At 45.3% G+C, this 14,716-nt stretch overlaps 1 protein-coding gene across 1 annotated transcript in view; it reads left to right on the top strand.

Moving 5' to 3' along the window:
• Nucleotides 1–14,716, top strand: part of cdkal1 (CDK5 regulatory subunit associated protein 1-like 1) — a 387,515-nt gene that overhangs the window by 78,470 nt on the left and 294,329 nt on the right. The gene's annotated exons all lie outside the window — the stretch shown is intronic.

Here is a 14,716-nt window from a genome sequence, read left to right as displayed (position 1 = left end):
ATAATCATTGTTAGTGGAAAAAAGTATAGTGTTATATTATGATCAGATCTGGGTCAAATATGTAATTGTTTTGGATTCAAATACTCTTCTGTGCTTGACTGATCTTGCCTGGTGCAGTTGAGCCAACTAAGAGGACCAGAAGGGGGGATTTGCACTTTTCACAGTATTTCATAGGTTTCCATTCACCAGACAAGCTCAGTAAAGTGTAGAAAAGTATTTTAATGCAAAACAATGACATACTGCATTTGACACGGGTATGTTTGATATTATATGAAGTCATTCAGGTTAAATGAAGGCTGTGGTATTTATGAGTTCAGTGGTGTGGCCTGTGGGTCTCGCACTGAACCCAGAGGCAGCCGGCGACGACCGCCCTGCCGGACAGGGCTTAACGGGCGTGGCCCTGGGGTGGGGAGTTTCAGTCAGCAGTGTTTTCCCCATCTCCTTGCGCAGATGCAGGTCTTCAACAAAACACGTGTGTTAACACACTGTTTATTTCTGGCCTGCATATGCAAGCATACCATATAAGGCAAAAATACACATGTGGAACCTCCATACTTACATGGTGAAATAAATAAAATGTATAAAAAGCACCCGCCTTATCTTGGGGCACCATTGGCCATCTCTGTGTCCTTTTGGGAAGCGGGCTGGCAGAGAGGGGTCTTGGCACCGTAGAGATGGAGCCAGCGAGAGAGCAGTCTTCTTGTTCGGGCGTAGCCTGAATCCTGTTAATCTGTAAACAGTCGATGGCATTGGCCTACATTTGGCCTCGATCAGAATAAGCAGTGAGGAAAGCTGGGCTCCGGGTGCCCTAAGCCTCAGGGTGTCTGTCTGAGCCCAGGCCGTATGGAGTCGCCTCCCCACTGACGCGATCCCCACCACTCAGACTGACTGCTAACCTACTGCAGACCCATGTGGTGGAGGTCTGTAGTCTCTCCTCCTTCAGGACAGGAGTGCTGGTCTATAGTCTCTCCTCCTTCAGGGCAGGAGTGGTGGTCTATAGTCTCTCCTCCTTCAGGAGAGGGACAGTGGTGGTCTATAGTCCTATAGTCTCTCCTCCTTCAGGAGAGCTGCGGTGGTGGTCTGTAGTCTCTCCTCCTTCGGGGGGGCTTTGTAGTAACATACCAGGGCCGCCCCGGGAAAGTGAGACTAAGGGGCCTTGGTTTCTGTCTTGCAGAGGCCGGGTAAACACTCTGTCAGCCTGGCCCCACAGCACGACTTCAGCACGGGCTCATTTTGTAATCGTCCTCATGTCTTTCATCGAGGGATTGGCTGCTAACGGGGACCGCGGCTAATGACGAAGGTCAAACGCAGTAGCAGGCGGGAGCAGCCACTGGAAAAAATGAGGGGAAAGAAAAAAAACTAGAAAAAGGTTCATTTAATAGACGGCCATCTCCCATCGCTCGTCAGGATACGGTGAAGGATTTATTAGCCGTCCGCATATGGAGATTTAATTCCATCTAACTTTAAAGCCCGTCGCTTCTACCGGTAGAGTGCGAGAGGGTTTTCTGATTATAATCCCACATTATCGCTCAGTTTGCAGTGCCCATTAGCTTCGGGGCATTTATTTTAGTATTTTATTTTCTCAGAGGAGGAGGATAAACGGCAGTAATCACCTGTTGTGTAAATGAATTTCACCGGTGTCTGTTGACAGTGTCGCGTTTGGATCGACTTCATAAACGGTAACAGATGCGATTTAAGTCCTGTGAGTTCTGCGCTGCATAACAATTCGGTTTGTTGTGTCATGACCCCTGTGTTCTTAAACACACTTTCCCAACGGCGTTCCCGTATCCCTCCTCTTAAAACGTAGCGAGAGGGGCACGTTAGAAAGTGCCAGTTGGAGATGTGTATTTAGTCAAATGACTTGCTGCGTTATCTTCAGCTCTGAGGCGTGTTTACAGTATACCCCGTTATCGAAAGGAACCTGTGTTTACACTTCGGTGGCGCGGCGACAAAATCTCTTTGGGTCATTAAAGTGAACGGGGAGGGAGGGAGGCTGTTTGTTTTACTGTCGGACTGCTCGGTAAAATCTATCGGAGGCAAAGACATGTTTGTATTTAAAGTGAGGCCCGACCAGGCAGGTGCTCCTGCAATCCTCAGCCGGGGGTTGTCGAGGACCGAAACGTCTCTCGCTCCCGTTTTCCCACACAACCCCCTATTATGAATATTGTATTGTATTATCATTGTCACCATTATTATTATTGCAAATGTTTGCAGGGAATCTTTTTGTTTTGTTTTGAGTGACGGGCAGATGGCTGACGGCGTTAATCTCTGAAATCTGCTGTTTACCTGCAGATGCGCGAGAGCCGGCGGCCAGCTGCCGTTCTCTGTTTGCCGACAGTCGCCCCATCCCCCCCCCCCCCCCCCCCAAGCGTGAAAATGCCCCGTTCTCCTCGCCGAGGATCCTGGTCCTGTGTGCAGAACAGGTTTCCAAACTGACAACTTGTGCGGTTTCACCCTATTACTCATCTGTTTGGTTAAGAGCGACGGTTGGGTGGGGGGAGCCTTTCTGAAGCACGAAGACAGACTGTTCCTCATTATATCTTGTGTGCATAGAGAAGCAGGACAGCTCGGTGTCAGGTTTCACACAGGACCAAAAAAGATATTTTGGAAATAATGAAAGCACGGTGTGCTGGTTTGATCACAGTTTTTGTTCTCGTTGGCGTGACGTATAACGGTGTTAAAATGAAAAACAAACTCAATACGTATTCATTCAAACATAGACTATAAATGCAGTTAAAGGTACAAAAGGTACGATTTTTGTGTTAAAACATTGTTACATTTTAAATCCCTTCCTATCATTGAAAAAGGCTCACTGACATGTTGACTCACCCTCTGCCTGTGTTTATAGTACTTCAATTCGGGTTTGAAAATATGCAGTTGACGGACCGACACTGTACCAAAACATTGTATAGCTGTACAATAATTCAAGCTTATAGGTTGAAAATTGGTTCTAATTGCCCCAGCGTGGGGGGGATTTCAACGTCCCCGCGTTCACCGAGAAGGGGTGGGGTAAACAGTGTTGTGGTTTCAGGGTGTTTGTTGCTGCAATTCCTCTCTTGGCCGTTAGAAGTCCAAAATGACCTATTGTACCTTTAATCACACGTACACTGATGATGCTGATAATAGTAGGCTGTCGTGGAGCAGCAGTCTAGAGCAGCTCCATCTGATATATGCTTTGTGTGGGGAAGTTGGAACAGAAGCAAGCGCAAGGCAGCTGCATTCAAATTAAGCCTACTTATCTTTTATGGGTTTATTGAATGCCCTTTTGTGTTTGCTGTACATACAGTTTTGTCCTGCCCTTGGTTGGCTAGACATATGCAGTAAACTGGGCACTTGGAGCCATGAATCAGCCCAGGAGTTTGTTGTGAAATGCGTACCGAACACTCAGTTTGTCTGAACGGGAGGGAGGAGAAAAAAGATTGTAGCTGAACTTCATGCGAGAACATGCCACCTGTCGCAGCCATGACCACAGGCTATAGTTACAGACCTTGCTTGGAAAAATAAACTGACAAAGAGCTACAGTGCCTATTCACGGACAGAATAAAGTGTTTTCTCATGAGTGTCCTCAATGTCTATGAGTCGCCAGGTCACCTGGTTGCATGAACAATCCTGCTTTGACGGGCGGGGCCTGGGGTGCGTGAGGCCAGGCAGAGAGAGGCCCCATCTCACACCGTGACCCGGGTCCCACTGCTTCGTTAGCCTCCTGCACCTCTTGGGGCTCATAGGGCCACCTGCTCGGGGGCCTTCTCTCCTGGCTCACCTGTCCTCTAGCCAAAGCCTGGCTGGCGGGGTGCGGTTATTCATCAACCACAGCCCTAGCACCAGGGGGGCCTGGGTGCGGAGGTCCACCTGCGAGGGAGCGGGGCCTGCCTTTTACGCTGGGGGGGGGGGAGGAGGGGGGCCGCAGTGGAAGTGAACACTGCCGAGGGCATTCGCCTTCCAAATGGAAAAAGAAATGCGTATATAGTACCTGTTTAGGCAGCGGGGCAGGCCTTGCTCCCCGGCTCTGGCGTAATAGTTTGACGGCCCCCTTAAGGGCCGGTATGGGAGGACGTGCCTGCATGAAATGAGTCGCGGTTGGCTGGTTTGTGAGAGTTGGGGCGGGGGGGATCCGAAGTGCGGACGGGGGGCGCGTGATAAAGAGTAAGTCATGCGATATGACAGCAGGAAGGGCCCCCTGACCTATCGCGGTCTCCGAGCGCCCCGGGCGCCACGGCACCACTCGCGCCGTGGCGGGGCAGAGGTGCATCAGCGGTCGCCCCGGGCCGGTGTCGCCGCCCCTCCACCGCTTCCCGGAATCGGCCGCCCGTTGTTTTGTTGGGTAAAGCGCGGGGCGCTCGCCACCCCCCGGCTCGCCTGCCCCCGCACGCATCACCATCTCGCAGGCCCTCTCTCTCTCTCTCTCTCTCTCTCTCTCTCGCATTCCGATCCGCTTGCTTTTCTCTCTCCGGGCTCCTCTTGACCTACAAGACGGGAAATGTGTGTGCCTGCGGTGGAGAGGACGTCCGCAAGTGCTTCTCAGATGACATTCCGTCTGCCACTCTCCGGACCATCAATTGGGAATGTACAGTATTTGCGTGAGAGAAGGGGTGGGGGATGTCAAGTATATACTGCTCTGCAATGTTAAGCGACAGTGACAGTGACAGTGACAGTATGCATTTGGGGTATGACTTCCAATAGAAAGGACATGGAATTTACTCCCATCTAATCAAGATGGTTAGACGAATTGACTACAGTGGATAAAACAAATGACTGGGAAGTAATGTTAATGTTAATGTTCCAGTGTAAATTTCTGCATATATCTCCCTTGTAATGAGAGAAGGTGCTTCAGTCTTGCAGTTGGGAGGTTATGATTATGTCATTGGCAAAAAAATAATTCCTGGAATGATTTCTATGCTTACAAATATCATTTGTATAAATATATAAACATTTTAGGTCCTGGAATTGACCATTGTGGCACACCCTTATTGAGAACAATGGAGTCTGACCTTACATTTCCGTGCTTTACTAATTGGGTTTGGTCATACAGATAATTCAGGAACCATATTGTTGGATTTCATCCAGTATAAGCTTTAATTAGTGACAAATGGTTGACGGTATCAGAAAGCTTTCATTAAAATCTGTAAAACAGCCACACAGACTGCCTTGCTTTCTGTGGCTGTGTTAATATCATCCAAAGCGGTCAGTATTGGTGTCAGTTGTGATAGGAATCAAACTGATTTAATTCAAGAAAAAATGAATGCCTCCCTTTAAATACAATATCATTGCCGCTGGGATAGCAATGATTTGTTTACATGTTATTTTAGTAGAATGCCATGCTTTTGGAAATTGTAAAAACTCCTGTGATCATCCTTTTCATGGTAATCCACAGAAAGCTAGCAGAAGTGCACAGTCCCTCTAGTTATATGCTGCCATTCTACTGCCAACAGTGCCTACGATCTCCACTGGCAGCGGTGGCCCTGTTCTCCAATGGGGACATTGACCTGTCCTGTTCTTCTGTGCGCATGTGGTTACTACAGAGACTGTACATTTCTACTCTCCGTACATGCTTTGACTGACCGTGCATGTTCTGAGGCCCTCCCCTTCAGCACTGCATTGTGTGAGCAGGGCTGACCGTTTATTGTGATGAAAGGAAACCGCGCTCTTTACCTGACATTCAAGTTCTCCTCAAACTTGAGGCCAGGACTGATGCTTACCTGGGCCGACCACCGTGCCCCATAGTGCAGTGGGTAAATTACACATGCAGCAGAGACCGTCTCCTCAGAGACACGTTATGCATTTGTTTGTCCCTCTTCTCCTTGCCTCGGCTTGCCGGCTGGAGACTTGCATTTCAGTACGGTTTTAATTAATGAAATCCGTGCATGAATTAAAAACCTTAGCATTGTACTTAAACCGGGTCCCTGCAGACACATTCTGACACTGCAAACACCACGAGATAATGACCCTAATTCAGGCGGACTGATTGTTATGGACTGAATACCAAAACAAAACCTGTCACTGCAGAAACGCTGTTTTGCATGACAAAGTTGAAAAGGTGCCAAAAAAAGAAAAGGGAAATTCATCCAATTCAGATTTGATTCAAATACAGAAAGCTTACATGGCCTAAAAAACTCAAATCTGTTTTCTACCTGGTGATGGTAATTTGTAGATGAATGCCACTGATTGGCCAGGGATTGAACTTTTCTGCTGTGCCTGGTTCAACACAATCGTGGTTGGGGGGAAAATAATGAAAACCGGCAGTACTGCTGTCTACGACGGCTAGATCTGACTATCCGTGGCCCGTATCATGACAGTCCAATACAAACCGCTTTTCTTACTGTGCTGTTTGTGACTTAATTTCAGACGGAATGTCCTCGCTGTTCAGGAGGTCAGCAGGGAGGACTGCTGAGGATTCAAGCTCTTCTCCAAACAGCCTATATGTTTTACGCTCTTTTGATATGTTACCGTGTATGTACGCAGACTGCCAGACATAAACACATAATAACAGTAACAACTTTAAATCATAATGAATATGCTCTGACATTAGTTATACCTGTCGGACAAGTATGTTGGAGCACCAATAACTTAACTCAGTGACTGGCCTTAGATCAGGGCAATTTTCCCTTCTCCTCCTGTTTTAGGATTTGTCTACTGTGTTTGAGTTGGTTCATAAATCCCATGTCGGTTACCAATGTTTCATTATTAAGTTGAGCTTTCCTGCACTTCTATTTCTACATTCTTCCTATTCATGTACACAGCAGGGTCCCAACTGAATCAATTTTATTGCTTTGTGTAATCAAAAGTATGAAATTAAGAACTGTACCAGGAGTTTATGAAGTTTATCATGAATGTTTATTTGTCTTCCCTTGCAAATTAGTTTTTAAAATTCAACTGGCTTTGCAATGGCTTTGACTGCCTTAGAAACTTTATAAAACAGCTTTAGGAACACCGATGATTAAAGGAATAGTGTAATGAATTATTGAAAGCAATTTCGTAGCTTTATAATAAGAGAGATAAAATCATGAGGAACCCCTTCTGTTACTTAAAAATGAAGTGGCGCTCTAATTAGTTTACCCCATTTTACCCTTCCAGTTTTGTTGCGTTCCACAGTTAGGTTAAATCCGCTTCACGGTATCAGTGTGGTCCTCCATTAGATGATATTTTATGAAATCAGTCATGGATGAAGAAGTTAGACCCAGTATCTTGCCATTGGGTCCTTGGATTTTAGAATGGGATGGATGCTAATACCTCTCCCCATCTGGATCTCTCCATTTCCCTCGGGGATACCACACTCACGCCATCACCCAGTGCACGGAACCTCGGCGTGGTGATGGACAGCAGACTGTCCCTTTCCGAGAACATTGCGGCGGTGACCCGGTCTTGCAGGTTCTTCCTATACAACATACGGAGAATCCGCCCCTTTCTCACCCCCTACTCGACCCAGCTCCTGGTCCAAGCGATGGTTCTGTCCCGCCTGGACTACTGCAATTCCCTCTTGGCTGGCCTCCCAGCGTCCGCCATCAGACCCCTCCAACTCATCCAGAATGCAGCAGCTCGTCTGGTCTTCAACCTTCCCAAATACTCACATGTCACCCCCCTGCTTACTTCCCTCCACTGGCTGCCTGTCATGGCTCGCATCAAATTCATAACATTGGTGCTAGCCTTCCAAGCAGTTAAAGGGTCTTCCCCAGCTTATCTACAAAAAATCATCAGACCCTACACCCCTGCCAGACATCTTCGTTCAGCCTCCACAGGCCGCTTGGCACCTCCCCCTCTCCGAACCTCCACCTCACGCTCACGACTACTGTCTGTTCTGGCTCCACGGTGGTGGAACGAACTCCCCGTTGAGGTCAGAACTCTCCCCACCTTCAAGCGCAAGCTGAAGACACACCTCTTCAAGCAGCACCTCTCCCCGTCCCTCCCTACCTCCCTGTGAACCTTAATTGTTGTCTCTGTGACTTGCTTTGTGTATCGGTATTTTTAGTTGGCTAGGTAAGCAGTGTTTGGATAATTAACTTTGGTCACTTTTGCTTTGTTCCAAAAAAAATAAAATAAAAATATTGGCCCTCGTCCTTCTCTGTTGTACAGGTAGCAGTTGAAATTGTACTTCCCTCTAGGGTCTTTCAGCGCACTTATCCCTGGTTATGGGTATGCACTTTGTTGTACGTCGCTCTGGATAAGAGCGTCTGCCAAATGCCAATAATGTAATGTAATGTAATGTAATGATGGAATAAGCATCGCAAAACAGGGTACAGACCCTGTGACAGACAGGGTCTGCATATGTGATGCAACGGGGTATCAAGGCGCAAATCTAAATTTGTTGTTTTTAATTGGATGTGAAACTAGAGAATCAGAGCTATGGAATTAGGTATCACTTTTGGGCATTGGCCTATCCATTTTGGAAATATGGCTTGTTAAAATATGTGTGTCTGACAGAAGTGGTTTTGAGGAATTTGTCAAAGTTTTGTCAAGAGTGTTTGTCACATTCTCACCTAGAAGTGACCTCGGGGTAAGAACTCTGAGTAGTAGTAGCAGGACAATAGGTCTGGGGCTGTCAACGAGCTGCATAATGTATGCATGAGCTTTAAGTGAGAGGTTTAAGAGTTATGGGTTATGTGGTTCAAAGAAGTGCAGTATTTTTTTAAAACCTCCTATTAGCGATATAATGTTTGTCCAGCATTATTGCATCAGTGTCGCCACCCTTAGTGGCCTATACTAAATATTATGAAATCATATCCTGTAGAATTTTCGAAAAAATGAAGGACACAACTGAAAACAGTGTTTCCCCCTGGGATTTTCTTCCAGCAGTGGCTTTATAGATACAAATGTGGTGCAACTGCGGCATCGAGTCACATACAGCTTAGCACGGACTCCTCTGACAGTTCACCCCATATGCACTTTTCCTCTGAACAATTCGAAGTAAACAACAGGTCTTCAGACAAAACAATTTATCTACCCATCCAGTATGTTATTAGTCTTAAAATAGTTCTAGGTACTTTGTTGTAGACCAATCCCAGGTGTTTTCTTCAATATATTTGGGGACACAGTCTCTTTTTTTCTGCTTAATGGCTGATTTAAAAAAGGTGTTTATATAAAAATATTTTGCAGCCCAGTTCACTTAAATCTTACTTAATTAGTTTAATCTGACAACGTCTGCCCAAACGCACGACATGTTTACCTGAAGTATCAAACAAAGCTTGTCCTCTGATCGACCCTCTCGTAATTGGTCCAGCTAATAGACCAAACATGCCTGCTCCATAGCCATTTATTGTATTAACAATAAGTACACATTATTGATTCACAGCCTTAGGAAGTGTGCCATTTCACAGGTACCGTTTTGAGTTGCTTTAGTGGAATTGTATGAAGTAAATGTATGAAATGTGTATCCTTATTCATTTACTGCTGTTTGCAGTGACTTCTCTTCAGTACGCCTCTAATCCCATATTTTCATTTTTAGCTTATGTAAATATCTCTGATTTTAAGATGTATTCCATAGTAATACTGATCAGGTCATGCCTTGTTGACTTCAGGGGGCTGTGAAATTTGTTCCCCTTTTTTCATTTTGGGACCGCATATATTTAGAGAACTGATGGATTTAACTTTAATTTATAGTATAGTTAGTGTACGATGCTCCTGAACTGACCTTCGCTATGCAGCTGATTTTGCTTAATTGTTTTGTTTGTCTACAGTAGTTTTTAAGGTGTTTATTTTTGGCTGGTCTGGCCAGACAAGCCTCACAAACTTGTGATTTGATGTGTAACGACTGGACTCGCTGAGAGAACATTATTAATGGTAGAATAACCGCCCGCTTGCTTTCTTTAAAACCTGTATTTATTTTATTTTTTTAGGGAGTCCCTTCCCTCCTTATGTATTTTTCATGTTATTTGGCAGTCTCAGGGGAAAGCAGAGATGGTTACAGATAAAGATGGGATCACGGTGCAGAAAGTGCCGTAGTGGGCAGCCAAACCGCTGGCTGTGTGGCAAGGTTGAGAGCCTACACTGGGCGGGAGTTTGCCTTGATAATCTGTGGCCTGGCTACACTCTCTCCAAAACCTGGGTTTATTTAAAATACCGTGCTGTCCCCTTTCCCAGGTAGAGATTTGAATGGCATACAGTCTATGCAATCAGATTGTTGTGCGAATCATTTTAAAATGAAGGTAGCCTGCCCTTGACACTCAAATGACACTTTCTCAGGTCTGAGTGTGTTGGCCGTTGTAGGGCTGCACTGTTTACGGAAGATTCTCTGTGAGGCTGCTGCACCTCTGCCATAGGGTTTCAGCCGTTATGTTCTTCCAGAAGGTTCTGCAGAAAAGGAAAGCATCCCTTTTGATGCGGGAAACGGAGTGGAAAATGACAGGTGTGGAAGATTGAAGCCTGTGGAGGTAGGGAGGCGGGAAAGATGGAAGGAAAGGAAGGATAAAGAAAGACTCATCCCTCATTTTAAGCCCTGGCTGGAAGGCAGCAGTCAGAAATGATTCGGCGGGGCTCCTCTCCTCCCCGGGCCCCTCCGGCCTCCCTCCCGCCGGTTCATCACTCCACCACGGCGGCTCGCCTTCATCCAGGAGCCCGTGTCTCGGAGGCGTAAGCACACTTTCATTAATTCCGTTGCCGGAAGGTGACAGTTTGTTAACATGGATGACAGTTGACACACACCCCTTGAACCCGGGCAGGACTGTAATGATGTCGGAGAAGAATCTGGAGGAGAACGTTGTTCTGTCAAGTTGACAGAAGGTTTTCCTTTTTTTATATATATATATATATATTTTTTTTTTGGATGATGCATACCTTGATGGGAGGGGGGTGTATGTAATGTTACAATGTACTTAAGTCCAGTAATGTTTCAGATGACTGCCTGCAAATGCATGTGGCTTTACTATAACCTCAGGGCAGTGTGGGTTGTGGAAGTAGAAGAAATAGCTTAGGGAAACTCAGGTGGACTGAATCGGCATCTTACTCGGAGCTCACCAGGTGATGATGGACCTTCACAAGGACAAAAAGAAAAAAAAACTTACGACACAGGCCGCAGTCTGCCAACATGCTATTTGTTGGAGTTGTAAATTTCAAAATAAGGATTCTGGCCTCTGGTGCCTTGACACAGAACCAGGAAATCAGATTTGAACCCATGAGACTGAACATACCTTTTTGAGCTCCGGAAAAAGAAAATCGTTCTGGGAGTCTGAGCTGGCACACTGGGAAAGTCTGAAATGCAAAGGGAACTGTGGGGAAGGGGGTTGTGTGCTAGGTGCAGCACACGGGAGACGGGCTCCCCGGGAATGAAACGCCACCAAAGGAAGCTTTTGAAAGCACCATTAAAACTAATTGTCTTCTGGCCTTCCTCATTTAACTAAATACATATTGCTGATTTGTCAATATGCTAAGAAGTCTCAATTAAAATTTTTAAAGGATTTAGTCATCAATGTTTTGAATGCAGTCGATATAAGGCGCACCTGTTTTCCTCAAAATACTAAATTTTTCAGAGTGCAAGACAAATTAAATTCATTGTAAACATGTTGCAATTTGCAATCAATTCAGGTACAGTGTGGGTTTTTCAACCTGTTTCTCAACCCCCTCCCCCTCGAGGGTGCTGTAGACAATATTAACGATTGATCTTAATGATTATGCACTGCAAATAACCTGGATCATATGTGTGCACATGAGCCAATCAGAATACACTATTGATATTCCCTGATCTCTGACCTGACTTCAAACCATGTGCCTTGAATGATTTGTGAAGACTCTCTGCTGCATAAAATATGACCACTTTTCATGAAAGCCGTTAAACAATATAAGTGCTCAGAAAATGGGATGAACTGGGCATGAACTGATCCTATAAAGCGAAGGTGATATATAACTTGGTGATGTATAATTACTAGTAACAAAATGCTGTGTGAACTGTCACAAAATCACAGGTAATACAAAATACAAAAGTTATTTGGTGATTTTCACTTTCATACCTTGTTGAACTAGGTTTCAAAACATCCTCATTATAGTTATTGCACTAGACGATGAGCAAGCTTATTTTTACTCAATATATAGTTGGGCCAGTCAACCATAAAAGGTTGATATTTGAAGAAAAAAGGGAATAGAGGAGGTAATATTGATTTTGCTCCAAATTTTGTTGAACTGAATCATTTCAAATTGAATGAATGCCTTGTTATTTGAACCCATTTGAAAAGGTTTCCTTTTTTAACTGCAATCTGATTTCAAGACATCTATTAATATTACAGAGTGGTGAAAGACATTGGCACTGCATGAACAAGCACAGTAGCACAATTGAAGTGCCAAAATGTCTATATTATTTCACCGCTAATGCATTGGAACAAGACTGTATTGATAGTCGTGATAGCCTTCCAGTTGTTTCACTTTCATTTATAGCCTTCCACTTTGTTTCCACACTGTTGCAGAAAGGGAGTGGAAGGCCTCACCTCACACAAGGTGTTCTGGCCAAAGCAAACCTCGTACCATACTCCAATAGTGCAAGCCTGCATTGGCTGGCTTCCCCAGACTGCAATAGGGAACGGAGAGTCTTGCCCCGCTTCCTCCTCCGCATACAACTGATTTTCAGTCTAAACGTCAGCCCCGATGGACGCCAGTCGGCTAAGAGATGCGCCCGTTTCCCACGGCTTGTAGAGATGCCACGCAAGTTCTCCGGTTCAGCTGTCGAGAAAAATCGCAGGATGACATTTCAGACATTTAGCCCTTAAATGTTTTATGAAAAGGATCTTCTGAGACAAAAAGCTGAAAGGAGCGATATCGTGCGAATGTGCGGCAACAAAAGGAATGGCAAAGCTTTCATCCTGAGGAAAATGTGCACACTCCTAACAAGTGTGTCTTCTGGAATGTTTCTTTATTAAAATCATCTCCCCGTTTTAAAGCTTTTTTCCCTATCCCTTTTTAATGCAATGAAACTCGCCTTGAACCTTTTTTAATTGCCGCTCCCTGCATTTGAAGGGGAAATACAATTTTTCATTCCATAAATTAATTTTCAGGCAGAGGGGCTGAATAGCAATTTAATTAGGCAGCTGGCATTGTGCGTGCTTTTAAAGAAAGCTGTTTAGAATAAATAATGATACACAAAACGAGGGGCCTTTAAGCCACATCAATACAAATGCTTGCGACGATAAGCTAAGCCACGTTATTTTGAAGAAATATCAGCCTGGGAAATTAAGTGGGAGAATAGACTTTTATTTTGCTTCTAATGAGCCTTCAGCTTTCAATGGCAACCCCCCATGCCCATCCCCCTTAACCCTGGCTCCAGAAGACGGAAAGGCCTGCAGTCTCATAGCCCTTGTGGAGCCCAGCGTGTTGCACTCCAGTCTAGGGGCCCGTTGTTTATTTTGGTACAATAGCCTCACATCCCTGCCATCTTATCTGCGCCAACAGTCTCCGGCTTCCTTAAGTTCCTCTTGGGGGATTTCTCCTGAGTCATGTGCCGCCCCCGTGATGTGAGCTGAAAGAGTCCCGCTTCGCGGTTTTGTTCTTTATTTGGGGAATCCGACGCACATTTGCTGTCGAGCCGCATTTAGAACAGGCCATTCAGCCCAGCGATGATCGCCTGTTCCTCCGACTAAAGTGTGCCTGCTGCTTATTTTGTCTCAAAGAAACTATTTAGCTTTAAAACAAACTAAGCAGTAGGTACACTTCAGGGGTAGGAAAAGGTGAGCATTGCTGGGCTGAATGGCCTGTTCTCTTCATTAAGTTATGGTTAGTAGCCGAGGACAGCTCGAGCTTGCGCTTTCCCTGGAATGGTTTAGTCCCGGAGTGTCACACGCAGCGCAAATATGAAGTGTCTTTCTCATATGTGCACAGGGAACGTTCTGGAATCCTGAGCACACAGGGTTTATAAGGCTTTAGGACGCAGTGTTGAAGGACTGAAAGCCTCTCCTGGGTTTGTGAAGAGCCTAATATCCCAACTCCATGAAATACTGCTGTAACATAATGCAGCATATGCAGTGAACATACGGAAAGATTCCTTGTGATGCTATGGTCAATTCCCCCATCTTGTAATCCACTCATCGCAGCTGAGGCAGGAACAGAGGGTACATAGCGTTGGCTGGTGCTTTGCCTTCTTCCATAATGCTGCTTGCGATTTTTGTATGATGGATTCATTCTACTTTGAACAAGTTTTGAACATGTTATTTCAGGAATAGCTGGGGTATATACACTTTTGTGGTGGAATGTTCTGGTATATTCACCTTGTTATTGCTCAGAACTGTTTATTGAGATGCATAAATGGTGTGTTTGATGTAGGTTGATATGATCAAGGGAGGCATTTTTTGTAAAAATTTATTGGAGTCGACTCATGCCATGGGACAAGATCATAGGTGGCGGTTGGGGTTGTGTTGTCACACGTTTGTTGATGTACTACGGATGGAGATTGCTTACATGCTATAACTAACCATGCATGGAAAGGTGAATGATAATCCCCAGCGACTGGATCTACGTTTCGTGTGCGTGTATTCTTGTATCGGCTGATTTGCAGTTTCATTTGCAGTGAAGGGCTCAGTGTCTTCACGTTAGGAGTGAGTCCTGTTTATGAGTGAGATGGCTTAGTCAGACAGTGATGCTTTGCTTGCGGATTTTCCCCCACATCTTTATTTGCTTGTTCCTTTTCTCTGTAGAAATACTCCACTTCCGTTTATCCTCTGTCCTTAAACTGCGTTCGGCTTAGTGACAGTTCTGTGGTCTGGACTCATCATGCCCCCCCCTCCCAGCGCAAATGACCCTCACGAACAGG

Source organism: Conger conger, chromosome 1 (genome assembly GCF_963514075.1).
Source record: "Conger conger chromosome 1, fConCon1.1, whole genome shotgun sequence".
In the NCBI taxonomy this organism is placed as follows: Eukaryota; Metazoa; Chordata; class Actinopteri; order Anguilliformes; family Congridae; genus Conger; species Conger conger.
Note: the sequence above shows the minus strand (reverse complement) of the source record. Positions and strands in the feature narration are given on the sequence as shown.